The following is a 17,807-nucleotide window of genomic DNA, read 5'->3' on the forward strand; positions in this document are numbered from 1 at the left end:
ACCTGCGCACTAGACCCTATATCCACTAAACTGCTAAAACAATCTCTGCCATTCATTATTCACATAATACACAATATTATTAATTCATTATTAGTTTTTTGTTTTTCTCTCCTCCGTGCCTAAATGGTTTATTTATTTAAATGTTCACTTACTTTATTTTAGATCATGTAAACTGTTTACAGGTCTATATTTATTTTACTTATTTTACTTGTATTTACGTATTATTTTATTTTGCTGTACATTTGTTGTGTTAACCACTCTGTAAAGCACTCTGTGGCTACCCTGTGAAGGGCGCTATACAAATAAAAATTGATTGATTGATTGATTGATTATTGATTGAATATACTAAACCAAAAGAAGTCCAATGACACTGGTGCTTTAGTAAAGGATGGCACAATTGGTGAAGTCAGCATATGTTTGCTTCGAACGTGTCCAGTGCAGAGAGTTTCTTTTACTGACTTTACTATATGTTCTGGATTGTCTGTTACATAACCAAGCTATACATATGGTTTGTTTTTGTTTTCCCTTGCCTTGCCATATACCATTTTCTAATATTTTGGTTAGGTACTGTGTTATTTTATGAGGGGTAAAAAATACATTACATTTCCTATTAAAAGTAAGATAAGACAGAGTTGAGAAAATAAAGTAAAATTAAATGTAATTTGTATATTTTGTTTAATTGTGAATGTATTGTATACAAATTACAGATTGTTTTGTTGAATTTTGTAACTTTCGGTGACAATCATGTTACACAGTTAATTTGTTTTATTTAAACTATTTGAATTCTTCTGATTAAAATATAAAAGTGTAATTCTAGTAGTCCCACAGTTGGTTAGTACAATTCCTAAGAGAAACTACATCATTAAATCAAATCCGGAATATGGTTCTTTAAAAGCACCAATCAGGGGTAGGAAATAAGAACGTTTCCAAGGCATTGAATATCCCCTGGAACACAGTAAAGGCCATTATTAAGAAATGGAGATAAAATGTCAAGACTGTGAATCTGCCTAGATCAGGTCATCCTCAAAAACTGAGTATCTGGGCGAGAAGGGCACTAGTCACAGAGGCCACCAAGAGTTACAGTCTTCCACGGCTGAGCTGGGAGACACAGTGCAGACTGCAGCAATAGCCTGGGTGCTTCACAAAAGTGGCCTTCATGGGAGAGTGGCAAAACGAAAGCCATTGTTGAAACAAACTCACATCAAATCTCGGCTAGATGAGTCTGATAAGACCAAAATAGAGCTTTTTGGCCTCAACGCCAAGCACTATGTTTAGCGCAAGCCTAACACTGCACATCATCCTGAGAACACCATCCCTACCGTGAAGCATGGTGCTGGCAGCATCATGCTATGGGGATGCTCTGCATCAGGACAAATACAGGGCAAAATGGATGCAGCAAAGTACAGAGAAACCCTGGAAGAAAACCTGCTGGAGTCTGCAAGAGACCTGGGACTTGGGAGAAGATTCACCTTCCAGCAGGACAATGACCCCAAACATACAGTCAAAGCCACACTGGAGTGACTTAAAAACAAAAAGGTGAATGTCCTGGAGTGGCCCAGTCAAAGCCAGGGCCTCAATCCAATTGAGAATATGTGGAAAGATTTGAACATTGCTGTTCACCAAAGGTCCCCATCCAACTTGATGGAGCTTGAGCAATTTTACAAACAATGGGCAAACATTGCTGTTTCCAGATGTGCAAAGCTGGTAGAGACTTATCCACATAGACTCATGGCTGTAATTGCTGCCAAAGGTGCCTCTACCAAATACTGACTGAAGTGGGTGATTACTTATGCATTCAATTATTTTCTGTTTTGTATTTGTAATTCATTTAGAACAATTTGCAGTTTTCACTTTGACATTATGGACATTTTCTGTGTTGATCAGTGGCAAAAACTACAAAAACTGATTTCCTGTTGTAACACCAAAGTCCAAGGGGAGTGAATACTTTTGAGAGCCACTGTATACAGTGTATATAAATGTGTGTGTGTGTTTGTGTGTGTGTGTATATATATATATATATATATATATATATATATATATATATATATATATACACACACAAGTTAAATATAAAAACAATAGCACTAGTCAGCAACTTACAACCTACTTTTATTTTTCTATTTGCAGGGTTCACACAAACATATATATATATATATATATATATATATATATATATATATATATATATATAATCGTTTAATTCTATAATATTTAAATATAATAGCCTACATTTAAAAATAAAATAAAAATATGACTTACCTGTACTACTCACCCATTCCCAGTCACCTCTCCCAGCTCCCTTCATTCAATCATTCAATCACATTCCTGAAACCCATGTGCACTTCCACAATGCCCCTCTGCTGCCATTCACCCTGCACCTCCCAACCTGGTTTTCTGTTCCACTTATAAACCCCTCACTGTCTCTCACACATTGTGAAGTTCTGTCAGCTCTTTCTACAATTCCAAGCATTCTTTCTTGTTTAGCCTTGTCTCAGCCTTGCTCCTTGACTTCCCGACCACGACCTTGCTCTTCCCGTTTGCCTCATCGCCAGACTCTTGCCTGTGACCACGACCACGTCTTTGCCTTGCCCTTGATTGCCCTGTTCTGATCGTATCTGACCCACGACTGTCTGACCACTTCTACCACGCACTGCAACTGGTTCCCATGTTCCTGTGCCCCACGGTACGTTACAGAAACTTTACCTGCTTCTTAGAGATTTGAAACGCTCTTCATTGTAACGCGTGCAGGTTACCTGCAGGTGACGGCGAGTAGTTAAGAGAAATAACCCACACGCTGGGTTGAGATCTCAGAGCAGTAAGAAACTAGACTCAACACACAACCCAATGATTGGGTTCAAATTATTACCCAGCACATTTCACAGTGTAGACTCAGGGTAGAAAAGGCTACTCTCCATGCATGCTGGGAGAGGCTTAGAGCAAGGAGTGCTGTTTTACTCATCTGTGTTCAACTCTCAATAAAGGAATTTAATTAAAAAACATAACATTTTGTATTCATATATTTTTTTATTATTTTTAAATAACAATGCTGGAGATTTATGGGAATTTGCATATCAAATACACAAGAAAACATGAGCTATAACACAGGGAATTAAGGCTATTTAAGATTGTGGAGAACAATAATAGCAGATTATAAGATAATTGGGATTTTAAACCTGACTCTCGTGTATTATTGATAAGTGCATGCAACTTCATAATTGATCACTAATAACCACCTTGAGCATACATTGCTTTAGATCTTGATCAAGGCTGAAAGAAAGATCATCTCATTGCCAGTTTAGCTGGTCACTTTAGCCAGGTTTAGCCAGGTTACATGGTCAACAAACCAGCTTGACCAAGTTGGTCTTTCAAATGACCATCTCCCACCATCATATTGTCATTTACCAGCTTTACCAGCATCAAACCAGCTAAACCTACTTGGACCAGCAATAGACCAGCATTGCCCATCATGAACCACCTTAGACCATCTTGGAATTGAAGCTGGTCTGAGCTGATTTTCTCAGCAGGGCAGGGAGACAGTAGACAGGTGAAGTTGATAATAAAATTATTAGAAGGGAAACCACAAAACTTGAGACAGGGGTGACAGCTAGCGGTGATCTGGGGAATCCATGCAGCAGGTCCGACAACGAGACACTTGGCACCGGCAGCACATGCTTCAGTGCTCTGGGAGTGTTTATAGCCTGTGAGTTTAACACTTCATGACTGACAGCTGCCCTTCATGCCAACACAATACACATCAACAATGGCTTTCATCACCATGTTCATCTGGACACTCTGCACTCAGGGTGGGAATTATTTTGATTTTATTATTTCCGTTTTGTATGTATTTCTTTGTAATATCTAAACAGGCACACATCAAACTCATAGACCAAATCAGATTGTTTTCATGTATATTACATATATATGTAAGCATTGTTTTTATTCTTCGTTTCCAGAATCCAGCGGACAGTATACTGTGACTCAGACTCCATCAGTGAAATCTGTTCAGCCAGGAGACACTCACTGTGACCTGTAAACCCAGCAGTGCAGTGTATATTAACAACATCCTACACTGAGACCAACAGAAAACTGATTTATTTTGCTACTACCCATCAGTCTGGGATCCCCATTATAGTGTTTTGGGCTGTGGTGAATGAGGGCCCAGAGTGTGAGCCATCTCTGAGTGACTGTGCTACACTGCTCCACAATATCACAATATGTACTGCTGGTCATAGCAATACAACAATAACAATACCCTGCACACAACACATGCCCTTAATAAGCTCCTTCTCTGTCAGAGGGCAGCCTGAGACACGTCTTGGAATCCAGCATGACTTCACCATTGACAAATAGTACATAGATAAAAAAAAAAAAAGTTTCTACCTACTTTAGTCAGCTAATGTGTCACCTCACCCCTTTCTAGAAAATAAAATGATATTTGTTACATCAGTAATACTTGCATATCATATGAAAGAGGGAGACTGGGACACAGATTAATCTGATTAGACATTAGTATTAAACTGGGATCTCTGACAGGGATAAAAATAGAAGGAAACCAGGAAAGTGTCCCACCCCTATCAAGTCCCACCTGTGTTCACAACCCCCCAACTCATCTAACTGTCTGTGACAGGATTTGGATATAGGAAGCTGCTGCATACCTGTCCTCCCCGAGGTTACTGGATTTAAACTGCATTTTAGGTAACTTTTGTTTAATCATGCTGACAATGGATTTTATGTATTTTTTGCTTTGTTTTTTTTCCATCTATAAACTATTGTTATATTATGATTTGTAACGTACAATAGTTTTAAAAGTCATCTGTCTAATTGCCACTTGGTGAACGGGTAGTTGGGGTTTCTTATTTGAATGGTTTCTTTTTTGGAGTTGAGTTGTTACAATGATCACGATTTGTTTTCACATTTAGAGTTTGGTTTGTAGTGTGCTTTATTTGTTTATTTTACTTCACTAACCCCAGTTTGCCTGTGGCATTTAAGATGAATAATTATTGAATCGTTTATTGCATATCCTGCTTTTATTCTTGGATTTTTGCTTGTAATAAACTGTTAAACATTTTGTACAATTTATTCCGGTCTCTGCTTACTTTTATTTGATTAAAAAGATCTTGTAGGGGGAAACCTGAGTTGTGCACATTATATCTAAAACTATTTGGGCGAAACGAGTGGCATGGTCAGTAATTTAGCCAAGGGTAAATTATTATGATGCACAAGACAATATGCATTATTGTGAAAAAATATATATAGAGAGAGAGTCTGCCCATGATGACATCTGTCTAGGTCACTCACAGCAATAATTGCCCTCATAGAAATCTTGCACAGCGTCAGGGGCGGCGGCGGGGTATGGCTTGGTTAGGCTACAGCCCCAACTTAGCACCACCATGGAACAACCAAGAATATCACCGAGCAGAATAAGTGCCAGCCAGTTCCATTTGCGTCACTGCGTCATTGCTGCGTGAAACTGCGGGCGTTAGCATGCAGTGTAGTGATGCAGCGCATCACACATTACACTGATCTGAGTCAAATTAGTTAACGCTAGCTAGCTAAGTAATTTGGGAAATTGGAACATTGTTAGCATTATTATGGATCGATCCAACCACGACAACCGGCAGATTGTGCTCCTTTGAAAACGTAAATGCCGAGTTTGAATATATTTTACATAATAGGGTCGATTTGGAAACTGTGCTGACTTTGTCGTGTTTTGTGTGGCCTCGGCGGCCACCTCTTGTGCTCCGTTAATTACTGTAGCGCTCTCTCTCTATCTGTCTCTCTCGGTGTCTCTCTATCTCTTACTTTGTGTGCGTGTGTGTGAGGGGAGTGTGACGCGTGATGTACAATCCGCTGGGTTTGACAGACAATGTGAACGACTTTAAATAGCATGCATAGTAATTATTGCCTGAACTCAGTAGTAGTGACCGTCCACGTCTGTTGCTCTCGATGTAATTTTGCGTGTGAAAAAAGGAGTCAGTGCAATCGTCTAACCCAGTGGTTTTCAAACCGGTCCTGGAGTACCCCCTGCCCTGCTGGTTTTTGTTCCAACTGCAGCGTACATTTTGTTGTCTCAAATTTGCATAGCAGTTATGCTAATCAAATATAATTTTGCTTAGCAACACGAGTTGCTTGATTAGCAACTTAAATTGGTCTACCAATTATCAAAAGTGGTGATTATGATTTGTTCTCATGACATATGATATGTGCATTCTTATCTACATTACTTTGCATGCATTTTAGATTGTGAAATGCATTTTACAGATATTTGCATTGTTGTTTAATGATTGCATGTTGCAGGTGTGTGACTGTAGATAATATCCTGCCCTATGCTCATCCCTGTACCCAAGTTATACCACCAAGACTTCCATGCTTCTCCTGTAGTATGTAGTCAAGCCTTTCCAGAATCCTGCACAGTACTATCCATCTCTGCTCACAGACTCTGACTGCATTGTCTACTTATTAAATAATGCCTGCATTCACCATTGCATAGGAGAGGAACTGGTGTGCTAATACAAGTTTGAAACTCTATAGATGCATAACATTCAGCATCAGCCTGAATGCAGATCATAATATCTGTCTTGACTAATACAGTTATGCGCTTGACTTTCAATACAACTTCTTTATTTAACCCACTGAGGCCCCCCATTTTTGCCTGATTTTACTGTTGTCATATAGCTCTGTAACTACAAGGGCTAAAGGCAAGTATCTTATATCTCAGCACAAAATGGAAATTTGGAAATTAACAAATAATTGTGTTTGCCCCACCAGAGTTAATACAGAACTCACAAAAGTGAAGAAAATCAAAAGCGCTTATAAGAAAAAATTAATTTATTGTAAATATAACACTTTTTTAGTACTCCAGGTAGACTTTTGACACTGGACAGTGAAACTTCGAAGTCTTATGAACTTGTGTAAAAATAACTACTCAAATCTGACCTCCAGAACAGAAATTACAGCCATTTATATTAGACTACCACCAGCCGGAATAACTATATACAAGTACATAAGAATGCTAAACAGGGAAACAGAATTCCAAACATCTGGCTTTTGAATATTGTCACTTCAGGCCTTACATAGACACAGGCTATTCTTTACAAGAGCTCCTATCTATGTTGATGCAGTAACTCATCCCAGCTACCACGCCGCCCTGGCGTTTTATTCTTGCAAACAACACACTGTCAGTGGCTTTCATAGTGCTGTAAACAGACTCCGCATGTATGATTTGTTTCTGAAAGCTGAGGTGTTTTATTTATTTTGTCAGATTGCATTTTTTCTACTTTGTATTTGTTTTTTCGTGCTGTATGGCGTCTTTCTGCTGTCTGTGAATCGCCTCTATTCTGTGTGCGCCCCGTCTTCCCCATGTGCGCTCTGTGCCTCTCACACAAACACGCAGCGCAGCCAAGTGCTCGGATATGGGCGTGTCTGGTGTAATTGGAAAGCTACAGCCCTGCCCTGTATGAGTGACAGACCCGCTGGCCAATGAGGGACGGGATTCGGGTAACAGGGCACGGAGTGCGGGCCGCCTCTCGAGCGTCACAATAAATTTAAAAAATACGCGTTTCTTAAAGGGGAGGTACCTCAGCATTGCTTATACGCATTTTCGATGCTTGATTTGGGTCGGAAAAACGTATTTTAATGCATCGCAGAATCAGCAAATCGATGAAGAAAATACATCGCAAATGGAGTTGAATTTGTCTCACTTTTTGCGATGTGAACCCTGACAAAATGTTCACTGCAACTGAGGTCTTAAATTGCTTAATTGAATCCTTAATTGACCTAACAAAGCAATATACCATTCAATTAAGTAATTAAAACCTAAATTGGAACAAAAACTAGGGGGTACTCCAGGACCGGTTTGAAAACCCATGATCTAACCCATAGCAGCCTAATGCGTGGTATTTCTAGCTACTGGGAAGGGTGCTATTTTATTGTGTATGTATTCTCACTGAAATTCAGACGTTGCATTATGGATCAGGTGGCCTTGTACTTAAGGCCATGGACTACTAAGCCGTTGTGTTTTGCACACGTGGCTTTCTATCCCACCTTCGTCGTGGGCATTCCTTGTTTGACATTTCTTGATGACTCACGCCGTGTACGTCCAATGGACAGTTCCAAGATTCGCAAGACAGAGCTACTTGTGCATTATTGCCCGCTTAACCTGGCTGCCTCTCGAGTGAGCAAAGCATGGAAAGTGGCTGCAACAGAAATCAAGACGGTGGAATCGGACAGAGTATACACCACGCTCGTCGGGAGGGATGGGCCTGCAAGATCTTGCCTAACCCTGCTGGCACGGGCTGGAAAGCATACCCATTGCACTTGCTTGCAAGCTGAAGACTCAAGTCAACATGAGCCGCTTGTACCAAATAGAAGAACCCATCATTTCCATCCGTCTCAATATCAGTGAGACAGGGATTTAAAAAACACAGCTGTAAATGCTACTTGTCAAATCACACTGAGACGCCCGGTCATCTGCAGGCATGCAGAAGAGTATCTTCGTCGTACAGTTTTGTGGTTCTGTGCCACAATGGATAGTGTGCTGGACTTCTAGTGACACACACACACACACACACACACACACACACACACAGCAATTAAATATTCAATGTGCAAACAAGTTTAACCTTAAGAAACAGAACTCTCTTAATCAAGAAATCATGAATATACATTATAAATCGATTCAGAATTTGCATCATACCATTGTATATTTACTGCGTTCCCATCTCTGCACTCTCTCATTCATCCAATCTTGCCCAGTCAGCGAGAGAAGCCACGTACATGCTTTGCCTTCCTCTCCCTCTCCCTTCACTGCCAGTTCAGCGATGACATCTCAGATCTCTCTCACAGCTGACTTTTATGACATCACAGAGCGCATAAATTCCGTGGCTTCCCGTCTCTCGCCACACTGTCAGGGTTGACTTTCTCACTCACTATGCCAGCTTTCCCAGAAACACTGCAATACGTGGATGAGTTTGTACCACTTTTGGAGGTTTTGCCCACCTGGGGTGAGGCTGTGATCCAGCTGAAAAGCAATTCCGTCATGTGGGCAGGGAAAGATGTATTTGTGATGAAGAGAATCCCAGGTCGATGATGTTTCCAACCAGCCCCAACGGTCCAGCCACAGACACACACACAGACAGCCACAAGCACAGTCTGCCACAGACACACAGACAGCCACAGATAGACAGACAGACAGACAGACACACACAGACAGACTGCCACAGACACAAAGACAGCCACAGATAAACAGACAAACACACAGTGTGCCTGACAAATACTTCCCCTCACAGTCAAGTCAACATGAGTCGCATTATCTAAAAGAAGAACCATTCATTTCCTTTCGTCTCAATATCAGCGAGACAGGGATTAAAAAAACACATCTGTAAATGCTACTTGTACAAGCACGCTGAGATGCCCCGTCATCAGTAGGCGTGCAGAACAATATGGCGATAAATGTCTTGAAGGGCTCTGTGGCGCAATGGATAGCGCGTTGGACTTCTAGTGAAAAGGGCAGTGGTCATTCAAAGGTTGTGGCTTTTGAGTCCCACCAGAGTCAGTGCTCACTTCATGAAACTTACAGCTTGCTAGTCTGCCTCATGACAGCCAGAGTGCCTCGCTGACGCCTTCACTTCTTACTTTTCTGGAATGCCAACTTTGTCCCAAATCCTTGCTTGACTATCAAGACCTCATACCCTGCTTCTTTTCCTAGCCACTGTCACTGTACCAGTCCCCCTCCGTGTCAGTTGCATCTCCGGGAACAGCTGGATCAGGTGGCCTTGTACTTAAGGCCATGGACTACTAAGCCGTTGTGTTTTGCACACGTGGCTTTCTATCCCACCTTCGTTGTGGGCATTCCTTGTTTGACATTTCTTGATGACTCACGCTGTGTACGTCCAATGGACAGTTCCAAGATTCGCAAGACAGAGCTACTTGTGCATTATTGCCCGCTTAACCTGGCTGCCTCTCGAGTGAGCAAAGCATGGAAAGTGGCTGCAACAGAAATCAAGACGGTGGAATCGGACAGAGTATACACCACGCTCGTCGGGAGGGATGGGCCTGCAAGATCTTGTCTAACCCTGCTGGCACGGGCTGGAAAGCATACCCATTGCACTTGCTTGCAAGCTGAAGACTCAAGTCAACATGAGCCGCTTGTACCAAATAGAAGAACCCATCATTTCCATCCGTCTCAATATCAGTGAGACAGGGATTTAAAAAACACAGCTGTAAATGCTACTTGTCAAATCACACTGAGACGCCCGGTCATCTGCAGGCATGCAGAAGAGTATCTTCGTCGTACAGTTTTGTGGTTCTGTGCCACAATGGATAGTGTGCTGGACTTCTAGTGACACACACACACACACACACACACACACACAGCAAGTAAATATTCAATGTGCAAACAAGTTTAACCTTAAGAAACAGAACTCTCTCAATCAAGAAATCATGAATATACATTATAAATCGATTCAGAATTTGCATAATACCATTGTATATTTACTGCGTTCCCATCTCTGCACTCTCTCATTCATCCAATCTTGCCCAGTCAGCGAGAGAAGCCACGTACATGCTTTGCCTTCCTCTCCTTCTCCCTTCACTGCCAGTTCAGCGATGACATCTCAGATCTCTCTCACAGCTGACTTCTATGACATCACAGAGCGCATAAATTCCGTGGCTTCCCGTCTCTCGCCACACTGTCAGGGTTGACTTTCTCACTCACTATGCCAGCTTTCCCAGAAACACACGGGGAGATCGGCGGCCGACATCGCCATGCTGCTCAGGGATGTCGTGGCCTACTCGAACGAGAGAGGGCTTCCCCTGGTCCTAATCAGCTTGGACCAGGAGAAAGCCTTCGACAGAGTGGGCCACGAATACCTGCAGCTCGTCATGGAGAGGATGGGTCTCGCTCTTGGCCTGAGGAAGTGGGTTAAGATCATCTACAGCGGCCTAAGCAGCAGGGTCCTTGTGAACCGCCACCTGACCGAACCATTTCCGGTCAGGTCGGGGGTCCGGCAGGGTTGTCCCCTGTCGGCCCTGCTGTACGTCCTCTGCTTGGAGCCGTTCATGCAGGCGATCCGCCGGGACGTCCGGGTGACAGGTTTCCATCTCCCAGGTTCCGGCGGAGAGCAACTGAAGGCCCTGGCCTATATGGACGACGTGGCCGTGGTTTGCACGGACGCTCCGTCCGTGGCCAGGGTCGAGGAACTGCTGGACGGCTTCTGCAGGGCGACGGGGGCCGCTGTGAACAAGGCCAAGAGCGAGGTCTACCTCTCCAGGGCATGGCCTGTCGGCCGGGGCCCGCCGACCGTGTTCCCTGTGAAGCCGTCTATCAAGGTTCTGGGGATCACGATCGACGGGACCAACACGGGCACCCGGAGCTGGGAGGAGGCCATAGCGAAGGTCCAAAGGAAGATCCACGGCTGGAGCACAAGGACCTTGACGATGGCTGGTAAGGTGCTGGTCGTAAAGGCCATCCTCTTCCCGATACTCCTCTACGTAGGAATGATCTTCCCCCCAGACAAGGTCATCGCAAAATTAGTGACCCGAATTATATTCCGGTTTGTCTGGGGGAGCAAAATGGAGAGGCTGAAAAGAGTGCAGATGGTGAAGGGTACCCTGGATGGAGGCAGGGGGGTCCCGGACGTTGTGCGGCTGATAAAGGCGCAGGGGCTGGCCTATGTGGTCAAGAACATCCAGGCTGCTGGCAAGAAAGTGAGTTTCATGAACCGCTTTTATTTTGCCAGCAGCCTGAGACCATTCGGCCTCTGCGCCATGAATAACACCAGGCCGCACTCGTGGGATCCCCCGCCGTTCTACAGGGCGCTCCGAGCCTTTGCGCTCGAAGTAGGCCTCCATAAAGTCGTGCTGGCCTCCTGGGATTATAAGACCATCTGTAGCCAGATGAGATCTACCCAGGAGACCAGCCGGATAGAAGATTTCCCTCCCGAAACCTGCCGGTTTATCTGGGCTAACGCTACGCATGTTTGCCTCACGAATACGCAGAAAGATATCTCCTGGATGGCTGTGAGTCGGTGTCTCCCCACCCGAGTGTTCATGCACAGAAGGGGCATAGCTCCTTATGACACCTGCCCCTATAAGGGTTGCCTGGGGAAGGAGACGGAGGCTCACATCTTTAGTGAGTGCCCCTCCGCCCACAGGGTCTGGCTCCTGTTTTCTCCGTTCCTCCACAGGTTTGCCGTTCCTGTGCGGGCGACCGCCCAGCAGATCCTGTACGGTCCGGCCAGGGGAATATCATCATCCACCCTGAGGTGCTGGTGGCGTGTCGTCTGCGCAGTGAAGCAGGCACTGTGGGAGGGACGGAACATCTGTCTGTTCAACAAGCAGGAGCTGGACCCGATCGTCATCGCGCGGAGGGGCATGGTGTTCGTAAGAGACTATGTCAATCTGGAGGTCCATCAGAGGGGCAAGGAGGAAGCCTATAAGAACTGGCACATACAAGATCTGGGGGAGCTCAGGATCCCATGATGGGACCCACCTCCGGGGACGGTCAGTTCCCCCTGCTGGAGCCCGAGTCCAAGATCTTTTAAAGATTTTATGGATGATTGTTTTTAAAAAAGATTTTAAAAATGAATCTTAATTGTTTTTAAAGATTTAGTTGTTTTTAAACCACATTGTTTAGGGTCTTTTGATTTAGTTTTGTTATATTCTTTTGTCAAATACATTGACCGTTTTGGATTTAATTTTAAATGCATTGGACTTTTTTTTGTTTGTTTTTTATTTTTACCTTTTTAATTGTTTCTTTATTTTGTCCAATGCATTTTCAGTTATTTTCAATGTATTTGACCTTTATGTTGGTGAGCAGTTTTTGCTTTTATCATGTTTGTTTTGTTGTTTTGGGCACGTTTATTTTGAAGTTAATTGTCTTGTTCTTTGTTAAAATCACAGATTTTAAAAATTTTAAGTGATTTTAAGGATTGATATTTTAATGATTTTAATCATGAGCATTAAAAAATTTGAATTGTTTTTATTTAATGTAAATGTAAAATACTAAACCAAATAAACAGTATTTCCCAGAAACACTGCAAACACTGCACTGACATCACAGAGCGCATAAATTCCGTGGCTTCCCGTCTCTCGCCACACTGTCAGGGTTGACTTTCTCACTCACTATGCCAGCTTTCCCAGAAACACTGCAATACGTGGATGAGTTTGTACCACTTTTGGAGGTTTTGCCCACCTGGGGCGAGGCTGTGATCCAGCTGAAAAGCAATTCGGGCATGTGGGCAGGGTAAGATGTATTTGTGATGAAGAGAATCCCAGGTCGATGATGTTTCCAACCAGCCCCATCGGTCAAGCCACAGACACACACACAGACAGCCACAAGCACAGTCTGCCACAGACACACAGACAGCCACAGATAGACAGACAGACAGACACACACACACAGACAGACTGCCACAGACACAAAGACAGCCACAGATAAACAGACAAACACACAGTGTGCCTGACAAATACTTCCCCTCACAGTCAAGTCAACATGAGTCGCATTATCTAAAAGAAGAACCATTCATTTCCTTTCGTCTCAATATCAGCGAGACAGGGATTAAAAAAACACATCTGTAAATGCTACTTGTACAAGCACGCTGAGATGCCCCGTCATCAGTAGGCGTGCAGAACAGTATGGCGATAAATGTGTTGTGGGGCTCTGTGGCGCAATGGATAGCGCATTGTACTTCTAGTGAAAAGGGCAGTGGTCATTCAAAGGTTGTGGGTTCGAGTCCCACCAGAGTCAGTACTCACTTCATGAAACTTACAGCTTGCTGGTCTTCCTCGTGACAGCGAGAGGTATCTTGCAGTCAAATGCCTCGCTGACGCCTTCACTTCTTACTTTTCTGGAATGCCAACTTTGTCCCAAATCCTTGCTTGACTATCAAGACCTCATACCCTGCTTCTTTTCCTAGCCACTGTCACTGTACCAGTCCCCCTCCGTGTCAGTTGCATCTCCGGGAACAGCTGGATCAGCTGGCCTTGTACTTAAGGCCATGGACTACTAAGCCGTTGTGTTTTGCACACGTGGCTTTCTATCCCACCTTCGTTGTGGGCATTCCTTGTTTGACATTTCTTGACGACTCACGCCGTGTACGTCCAATGGACAGTTCCAAGATTCGCAAGACAGAGCTACTTGTGCATTATTGCCCGCTTAACCTGGCTGCCTCTCGAGTGAGCAAAGCATGGAAAGTGGCTGCAACAGAAATCAAGACGGTGGAATCGGACAGAGTATACACCACGCTCGTCGGGAGGGATGGGCCTGCAAGATCTTGCCTAACCCTGCTGGCACGGGCTGGAAAGCATACCCATTGCACTTGCTTGCAAGCTGAAGACTCAAGTCAACATGAGCCGCTTGTACCAAATAGAAGAACCCATCATTTCCATCCGTCTCAATATCAGTGAGACAGGGATTTAAAAAACACAGCTGTGAATGCTACTTGTCAAATCACGCTGAGACGCCTGGTCATCTGCAGGCATGCAGAAGAGTATCTTCGTCGTACAGTTTAGTGGTTCTGTACCACAATGGATAGTGTGCTGGACTTCTAGTGACACACACACACACACACACACACACACACACAGCAATTAAATATTCAATGTGCAAACAAGTTTAACCTTAAGAAACAGAACTCTCTCAATCAAGAAATCATGAATATACATTATAAATCGATTCAGAATTTGCATAATACCATTGTATTTTTACTGCGTTCCCATCTCTGCACTCTCTCATTCATCCAATCTTGCCCAGTCAGCGAGAGAAGCCATGTACATGCTTTGCCTTCCTCTCCCTCTCCCTTCACTGCCAGTTCAGCGATGACATCTCAGATCTCTCTCACAGCTGACTTCTATGACATCACAGAGCGCATAAATTCCGTGGCTTCCCGTCTCTCGCCACACTGTCAGGGTTGACTTTCTCACTCACTATGCCAGCTTTCCCAGAAACACTGCAATACGTGGATGAGTTTGTACCACTTTTGGAGGTTTTGCCCACCTGGGGCGAGGCTGTGATCCAGCTGAAAAGCAATTCGGGCATGTGGGCAGGGTAAGATGTATTTGTGATGAAGAGAATCCCAGGTCGATGATGTTTCCAACCAGCCCCATCGGTCAAGCCACAGACACACACACAGACAGCCACAAGCACAGTCTGCCACGGACACACAGACAGCCACAGATAGACAGACAGACAGACAGACACACACAGACAGACTGCCACAGACACAAAGACAGCCACAGATAAACAGACAAACACACAGTGTGCCTGACAAATACTTCCCCTCACAGTCAAGTCAACATGAGTCGCATTATCTAAAAGAAGAACCATTCATTTCCTTTCGTCTCAATATCAGCGAGACAGGGATTAAAAAAACACATCTGTAAATGCTACTTGTACAAGCACGCTGAGATGCCCCGTCATCAGTAGGCGTGCAGAACAGTATGGCGATAAATGTCTTGCGGGGCTCTGTGGCGCAATGGATAGCGCATTGTACTTCTAGTGAAAAGGGCAGTGGTCATTCAAAGGTTGTGGGTTCGACTCCCACCAGGGTCAGTACTCACTTCATGAAACTTACAGCTTGCTGGTCTTCCTCGTGACAGCGAGAGGTATCTTGCAGTCAAATGCCTCGCTGACGCCTTCACTTCTTACTTTTCTGGAATGCCAACTTTGTCCCAAATCCTTGCTTGACTATCAAGACCTCATACCCTGCTTCTTTTCCTAGCCACTGTCACTGTACCAGTCCCCCTCCGTGTCAGTTGCATCTCCGGGAACAGCTGGATCAGGTGGCCTTGTACTTAAGGCCATGGACTACTAAGCCGTTGTGTTCTGCACACGTGGCTTTCTATCCCACCTTCGTTGTGGGCATTCCTTGTTTGACATTTCATGACGACTCACGCCGTGTATGTCCAATGGACAGTTCCAAGATTCGCAAGACAGAGCTACTTGTGCATTATTGCCCGCTTAACCTGGCTGCCTCTCGAGTGAGCAAAGCATGGAAAGTGGCTGCAACAGAAATCAAGACGGTGGAATCGGACAGAGTATACACCACACTCGTCGGGAGGGATGGGCCTGCAAGATCTTGCCTAACCCTGCTGGCACGGGCTGGAAAGCATACCCATTGCACTTGCTTGCAAACTGAAGACTCAAGTCAACATGGCTTTCTATCCCACGTGTCGGTTAAAGTGGAGAGTTTCCCCAGCAGCGGCAATGATGACAATAACTAAGGAAGTGACGAGTGCCACAGAGAAGGTGACCTCAGACTACCACTCGGGCTCCACCTCGGTCTAAGAGAGCAGCACCTGGGACGCCCAGCACGCCCCCCCCACCCTGGATCCAGCGATAATATAGAGAGCACAGAATTAAAGCGAGAAAAGTAAATTCGGATACTTGTGAAAGTCTACAGAAGCCCCCGCACTGCGACTGTCTGTTTACTCTGATGGTGCTCAATTCATGTTGCCGTTCTAGACAAGCGGCCTGTGTCATTAATGCTGGCTGAACACGGCTGATCGTGGCACAGAGCGCCAGCAATTGTGAAAAGGCACATTAAATCGGTTATGGTTCCTTTCATCACTTAGCTGGCTTGCCCTGTGTGATAAATGTCTGAGCATTTATCGAGATCATGTATTCTACAATTTATGACAGTTGAGCAATAACATATAAACTGTTTTGCAGGTGCCTGATTTTGTGTGCCAGCCTGTTCCAGCATGGCAGCAGCTACCCAGGAATAAGTGTGTTCTGTACATAGCGTAGTGCTTTGCCAAACATAGTGCATTGTTTCTCTGACAGCAGATGGTGAAAGTTATCTAATATGTAAACATTGGTACAGGATTAAGTTAGTAACTCAAAGGTGTTGCCCTTTGGGTCAGATTGCAACACAAGTGGAGGATACGCACTAAATTGCAGCCTAGTATATAATTTCCTGGGGGATTGTACGCACCTGGGGAGCCCTGTGAGCACATTCTGCTTCTTATTTTGAAAATGGAAATGGAAAGCTTGTTAAGCTTGTGAAGAGCTCTGTTGAGGTGCACCACTACACAGTTAATATGTTTATGCTGTCAAAGACTCTCCATTTAGCAATCTACACAACATTACTGAGAGGGTATCGAGCTTCTGTAGCAAATTAACTGAACCACCAGTTTTTTTTTAAAAAGGACAAATTAATAAAATCGTCTTGAATGGTTCAAAAACTGTACTCCTTGGTTATAGTACATTTGAAGAAAGTACTAAGAGCAACAGGTGACCAAGTCTTGGATGGATATCATATGTATAATCACCAAATATGTATTATCAATAAACAAATGGTTCTTTCATTAGAATATAAAAACGTGACTCTTCAGAGCACCGGTCGGGCTGCAGCCTCGCAGTCCTACACTGCAGTCTGCCTGAACTCCCAGCATAACCTGACCCCGATCGTAGATCCATGCCTGGGGGCATCGAATAAATCACATAATCCTGAAATTGAATCTTATACAAACAAAATGAATAGTTATCCTATTAAAACAGTAATTTTTCATTGGCTTGGAGAGACCTGGTTAAGACCAGACGACACTATTCCATTAGTAGAAGCCTCCCCTATTGACTTCTCTTAATGCCAGAAGGCCCGTACAACAGGCTGTGGGGGGGGCCTAGCCACCATCTACCGCACAGACTACTAAGCCATTTGACAGCTTCACATCTTTTGAAATTCACCAGGTTTAGGCTTAATCCACCTTCAGCTTATAGCTGTTTATAGGCCATCAGGCCCCTATTCCTGTATTATGACCGAATTTAGCGATCTCTTATCTGACCATTCACCATGGTAAACTCTGGT

The 17,807-nt window shown here is 44.1% G+C and overlaps 2 non-coding genes across 2 annotated transcripts; both read left to right on the forward strand.

The window, feature by feature from the left end:
• Positions 1–13,656: 13,656 nt before the first annotated feature.
• trnar-ucu (transfer RNA arginine (anticodon UCU)) lies at positions 13,657–13,747 on the forward strand. Its single transcript is given in 2 exon segments — positions 13,657–13,693; positions 13,712–13,747. It is a non-coding gene; the product is annotated as a tRNA-Arg (tRNA).
• A 1,712-nt stretch (positions 13,748–15,459) lies between these two features.
• trnar-ucu (transfer RNA arginine (anticodon UCU)) lies at positions 15,460–15,550 on the forward strand. The gene is given in 2 exon segments: positions 15,460–15,496; positions 15,515–15,550. It is a non-coding gene; the product is annotated as a tRNA-Arg (tRNA).
• Positions 15,551–17,807: the final 2,257 nt, after the last annotated feature.

The sequence above is a fragment of the Amia ocellicauda genome, chromosome 13 (assembly GCF_036373705.1).
Source record: "Amia ocellicauda isolate fAmiCal2 chromosome 13, fAmiCal2.hap1, whole genome shotgun sequence".
Lineage (NCBI taxonomy): Eukaryota > Metazoa > Chordata > Actinopteri > Amiiformes > Amiidae > Amia > Amia ocellicauda.